The sequence below is a fragment of the Mustelus asterias genome, unplaced genomic scaffold, assembly GCF_964213995.1.
Source record: "Mustelus asterias unplaced genomic scaffold, sMusAst1.hap1.1 HAP1_SCAFFOLD_4382, whole genome shotgun sequence".
NCBI lineage: Eukaryota > Metazoa > Chordata > Chondrichthyes > Carcharhiniformes > Triakidae > Mustelus > Mustelus asterias.
Window position 1 is genome coordinate 12,870 of NW_027594327.1, and position 6,178 is coordinate 19,047.

The 6,178-nt window shown below is 57.7% G+C and overlaps 1 long non-coding RNA gene across 1 annotated transcript; it reads left to right on the forward strand.

The window, feature by feature from the left end:
• The first annotated feature begins 513 nt into the window (after nt 1-513).
• On the forward strand, nt 514-6,178 carry LOC144491079 (uncharacterized). The gene is made up of 3 exons (XR_013497394.1): nt 514-677; nt 3,101-3,228; nt 6,154-6,178. It is a non-coding gene; the product is annotated as an uncharacterized LOC144491079 (long non-coding RNA).

Here is a 6,178-nt window from a genome sequence, read left to right on the forward strand (position 1 = left end):
TTTCCCTCTGTCTCTCTCTCTCTCTGATACTCTCTCTCTTTCTCTGTCTCTCTCTCTGTCTCTCTCTCCCCCTGTCTATCTCTCTCCCTCTGTCTGTCTCCCTCTATCTCTCTCCCTCTGTCTCTCTCCCTCTCTCTCTCTGTCTCTCTCTGTCTCTGTCTCTCTCCCTCTGTCTCTCTCCCTCTCTCTCTCTGTCTCTCTCTCTGTCTCTGTCACTCTCTGTCTCTGTCTCTCTGTCTCTCTCCTCTGTCTCTCTCCCTCTCTCTCTCTGTCTCTCTCTCTCTCTGTCACTCTCTCTTCTCTCTCTCCTTTAAGACGCTCCTTAAAACCGGCCTCTTTGACCGAGCTGTTGGTCCCTGAATCTCCTCGGGGTCAGATGTCACTGCAGCAAAAGCTTTGGGGTGTTTGCCCGTGTCCGGAGGGGTTTTGTAGATGTGGGTTTTTGGATGTTCCTCTCCTTCCTGACAGACCGTGTTTCCCCGCAGACAGAGCCTGGACCAGTGATGGAGTTGAGGAAGACCAGGTGACGAGGGAACCTGGCGGAGCTCCAGTGACCCTTGAACCCCCGACGGCGACGCTAAACCCAGGCGGGTGGGTGGCCTTGCGCGGGGCGAGGACTTCCCGAAATGCTGTCCGTCAAATTGCCCCAGCTCTTAAACAACTACCAAGTCCCCAGAGTAAGTCTCGCCTCACTGACGTCTCAACCATGCAATTGCTAGTTACCCGATCGCGAGTGTTGCAAGTTGGGTCGAGTCATTGAAGATTAGGGAGGTAGGAAATTAGAATTTGGTGTGTTAAAATTGCTAAACACGAGGGGGAGAAAGCATTGGGTGCTCCCGTTAAAAGGTGGTGCTTTTTTTATGGTTGGAGATCTAAAGTACACAGAGAGCCCAAACTGAAACATTATTATCGAGAGGCCAAGCAGGAGGGCTACCCAGTCAACAGGCTTTTGAATTTAGCCAGTCAATTTGAATCAGGCACGTAAGGGCGGCACGGTGGCACAGTGGTCAGCGCTGCTGCCTCACAGCGCCAGGGACCCGGGTTCGATTCCCGGCCTCGGGTCACTGTCTGTGCGGAGTCTGCACGTTCTCCCCATGTCTGCATGGGTTTTGATTTGATTTATTATTGTCACATGTATTGGGATACAGTGAAAAGTATTGTTTCTTGCGCGCTATACAGACAAAGCATACCGTTCATAGAGAAGGAAAGCAGAGAGTGCAGAATGTAGTGTTACAGTCACAGCTAGGGTGTAGAGAAAGATCAACTTAATGCGAGGTAGGTCCATTCAAAAGTCTGACGGCAGCAGGGAAGAAGCTGTTCTTGAGTCGGTTGGTGCGTGACCTCAGACTTTTGTATCTTTTTAAAGTTTATTTATTGGTGTCACGAGTCGGGACTGAGCGCCGCACTGTGGGAGGGTCGGTGCTGAGGGAGCGCCGCACTGTGGGAGAGTCAGTGCTGAGGGAGCGCCGCACTGTGGGAGGGTCAGTGCTGAGGGAGCGCCGCACTGTGGGAGGGTCGGTGCTGAGGGAGCGCCGCACTGTGGGAGGGTCGGTGCTGAGGGAGCGCCGCACTGTGGGAGGATCAGTGCTGAGGGAGCGCCGCACTGTGGGAGGGTCGGTGCTGAGGGAGTGCCGCACTGTGGGAGGGTCAGTGCTGAGGGGGCGCCGCACTGTGGGAGGGTCGGTGCTGAGGGAGCGCCGCACTGTGGGAGGGTCGGTGCTGAGGGAGCGCCGCACTGTGGGAGGGTCGGTGCTGAGGGAGCGCCGCACTGTGGGAGGGTCAGTGCTGAGGGAGCGCCGCACTGTGGGGGGGTCAGTGCTGAGGGAGCGCCGCACTGTGGGAGGGTCGGTGCTGAGGGAGCGCCGCACTGTGGGAGGGTCGGTCCTGAGGGAGCGCCGCACTGTGGGTGGGTCAGTGCTGAGGGAGCGCCGCACTGTGGGAACGTCAGTGCTGAGGGAGCGCCGCACTGTGGGAGGGTCAGTGCTGAGGGAGCGCGGCACTGTGGGAGGGTCAGTGCTGAGGGAGCGCCGCACTGTGGGAGGGTCAGTGCTGAGGGAGCGCCGCACTGTGGGAGGGTCGGTGCTGAGGGAGCGCCGCACTGTGGGAGGGTCGGTGCTGAGGGAGCGCCGCACTGTGGGAGGGTCAGTGCTGAGGGAGCGCCGCACTGTGGGAGGGTCAGTGCTGAGGGAGCGCCGCACTGTGGGAGGGTCAGGGCCGAGGGAGCGCCGCACTGTGGGAGGGTCAGTGCTATGGGAGCGCCGCACTGTGGGATGGTCAGTGCTGTGGGAGCGCCGCACTGTGGGAGGGTCAGTGCTGAGGGAGCGCCGCACTGTGGGAGGGTCGGTGCTGAGGGAGCGCCGCACTGTGGGAGGGTCAGTGCTGAGCAAGCGCCGCACTGTGGGAGGGTCAGTGCTGAGGGAGCGCCGCACTGTGGGAGGGTCAGTGCTGAGGGAGCGCCGCACTGTGGGAGAGTCGGTGCTGAGCGAGCGCCACACTGTGGGAGGGTCAGTGCTGAGGGAGCGCCGCACTGTGGGAGGGTCAGTGCTGAGGGAGCGCCGCACTGTGGGAGGGTCAGTGCTGAGGGAGCGCCGCACTGTGGGAGGGTCAGTGCTGAGGGAGCGCCGCACTGTGGGAGGGTCAGTGCTGAGGGAGCGCCGCACTGTGGGAGGGTCAGTGCTGAGGGAGCGCCGCACTGTGGGAGGGTCAGTGCTGAGGGAGCGCCGCACTGTGGGAGGGTCAGTGCTGAGGGAGCGCCGCACTGTGGGAGAGTCAGTGCTGAGGGAGTGCCGCACTGTGGGAGGGTCAGTGCTGAGGGAGCGCCGCACTGTGGGAGGGTCGGTGCTGAGGGAGCGCCGCACTGTGGGAGGGTCAGTGCTGAGGGAGCGCCGCACTGTGGGAGGGTCAGTGCTGAGGGAGCGCCGCACTGTGGGAGGGTCAGTGCTGAGGGAGCGCCGCACTGTGGGAGGGTCAGTGCTGAGGGAGCGCCGCACTGTTGGAAGGTCCGGACAGGGGTTGGGGGAGGGGGGGTGTTGGGGTGCGGCACAGCAGGATACCCAGATGCATGTCTCTCTTTGCTCTCTCTCTCTCTGCCAATGCCCAGGTATTTCGTGAGGATGGCATTATCTCTGGGTATCGCCACCCCAGGAGCTCGGCTCTGGACTGCCTATTCAGCATTTTCCAGATGACCAATGAAACCCTTAACATCTGGACACACTTCCTCCCTACCTGGTACGTATTGGGAGGACTGCTCGAGGGGGAGTCCGAGGTGGGGCCTGTTCCACCCCTTCCCCCCCACATCCATTCTCCCTCTGTTGGAAGCAAGTCCTACAGAGGAGTGGGGGAGAGAATGTGGGACTCGCTCCCACGGAGGGGCTGGGGGAGAATGTGGGACTCCTTCCCACAGGGAGTGGGGGAGAATGTGGGACTCCTTCCCACAGGGAGTGGGGGAGAATGTGGGACTCCTTCCCACAGGGAGTGGGGGAGAATGTGGGACTCCTTCCCACAGGGAGTGGGGGAGAATGTGGGACTCGCTCCCACAGTAAGTGGGGGAGAATGTGGGACTCGCTCCCAACGGGGAGTGGGGGAGAATGTGGGACTCACTCCCACAGGGGAGTGGGGGAGAATGTGGGACTCACTCCCACAGTAAGTGGGGGAGAATGTGGGACTCGCTCCCACAGTAAGTGGGGGGAGAATGTGGGACTCACTCCCACAGGGAGTGGGGGGAGAATGTGGGACTCACTCCCACAGTAAGTGGGGGGAGAATGTGGGACTCACTCCCACGGGGGGGAGTGGGGGAGAATGTGGGACTCACTCCCACGGGGGGAGTGGGGGGAGAATGTGGGACTCGCTCCCACGGGGGGGAGTGGGGGAGAATGTGGGACTCACTCCCTCGGGGGGGAGTGGGGGAGAATGTGGGACTCGCTCCCATGGGGGGGAGTGGGGGAGAATGTGGGACTCGCTCCCACGCGGGCAGTGGGAGGGGAATGTGGGACTCGCTCCCACGGGGGGAGTGGGGGAGAATGTGGGACTCGCTCCCACGCGGGCAGTGGGGGGAGAATGTGGGACTCACTCCCACGGGGGGAGTGGGGGGAGAATGTGGGACTCGCTCCCACAGGGGACTGGGGGGGGAATGTGGGACTCGCTCCCATGGGGGGGAGTGGGGGAGAATGTGGGACTCGCTCCCACGGTGGGCAGTGGGGGGAGAATGTGGGACTCGCTCCCACGCGGGCAGTGGGGGGAGAATGTGGGACTCACTCCCATGGGGGGAGTGCCAGGGACCCAGTTTGATTCCCGACTTGGGTCACTGTCTGTGTGGAGTCTGCACATTCTGCCCACGTGTCTGCGTGGGTTTCCTCCGGGTGCTCCGGATTCCTCCCACAGTCTGAAAGACGTGCGGGTTAGGTGCTAAATTCTCCCTCGGTGTACCTGAATAGGTGCCGGATTCGGGGGACAGATTCGGGGGATTTTCATGGAAGCTTCATTAAAATAAGCCTACTTGTGACACTAATAAATGGACAGTGAAGGTGGTTAACTCGGATTGCAACGGGATCTTGATCAATTGGGCCAGTGGGCTGACGAATGGCAGATGGAGTTTAATTTAGACAAATGCGAGGTGATGCATTTTGGTAGATTGAACCAGGGCAGGACTTACTCAGTTAATGATAGGGCACTGGGGAGAGTTACAGAACAAAGAGATCTCGGGGTACATGTTCATAGCTCCTTGAAAGTGGAGTCACAGGTGGACAGAGTGGTGAAGAAGGCATTCGGCATGCTTGGTTTCATTGGTCAGAACATTGAATACGGGAGTTGGGACGTCTTGTTGAAGTTGTACAAGACATTGGTAAGGCCACACTTGGAATGCTGTGTACAGTTCTGGTCACCCTATTATAGAGAGGATATTATTAAACTAGAAAGAGTGCAGAAAAGATTTACTAAGATGCTACCGGGACTTGATGGTTTGAGTTATAAGGAGAGGCTGGATAGACTGGGACTTTTTTCTCTGGAGTGTAGGAGGCTGAGGGGTGATCGTATAGAGGTCTATAAAATAATGAGGGGCACAGATCAGCTAGATAGTCAATATCTTTTCCCAAAGGTAGGGGAGTCTAAAACTAGAGGGAATAGGTTTAAGGTGAGAGGGGAGAGATACAAAAGGGTCCAGAGGGGTAATTTTTTCACACAGAGGGTGGTGAGTGTCTGGAACGAGCTGCCAGAGGCAGTAGTAGAGGCGGGTACAATTTTAAAAAGCATTTAGACAGTTACATGGGTAAGATGGGTATAGAGGGCAAACGCGGGCAATTGGGACTAGCTTAGGGGGTTTAAAAAAAAGGGGCGGCATGGACAAGTTGGGCCGAAGGGCTATGCTGCAACTGTACAGGACCTTGGTGAGACCACATTTGGAATATTGTGTGCAGTTCTGGTCACCTCACTATAAGAAGGATGTGGAAGCGCTGGAAAGAGTGCAGAGGAGATTTACCAGGATGCTGCCTGGTTTGGAGGGTAGGTCTTATGAGGGAAGGTTGAGGGAGCTAGGGCTGTTCTCTCTGGAGCGGAGGAGGCTGAGGGGAGACTTAATAGAGGTTTATAAAATGATGAGGGGGATAGATAGAGTGAACGTTCAAAGACTATTTCCTCGGGTGGATGGAGCTATTACAAGGGGGCATAACTATAGGGTTCATGGTGGGAGATATAGGAAGGATATCAGAGGTAGGTTCTTTACGCAGAGAGTGGTTGGGGTGTGGAATGGACTGCCTGCAGTGATAGTAGAGTCAGACACTTTAGGAACATTTAAGCGGTTATTGGATAGGCACATGGAGCACACCAGGATGATAGGGAGTGGGATAGCTTGATCTCGGTTTCAGATAAAGCTCGGCACAACATCGTGGGCCGAAGGGCCTGTTCTGTGCTGTACTGTCCTATGTTCTATGACCCTATAACTCTGAATAATGTGAAGACTTGATGTTGGGGTCGCTGTTGAGGTTGAAGTTGGACACCCGAGGGGAGTGGGAGAGAGGGGGGGGGCAAACGGTCATCTCTCAAGTTGGGTGGTCAGTGCCAAGTGCCCGCTTGGCAGTTGGTCATCTCTGCGTCCACCCCACTCCCCTCGCCAGGACTCTGACTGATTTTTCTGTCTCTCTCTCTCCTTGTTCCCGGCAGGTATTTTCTGTGGAAGTTTCTTGCC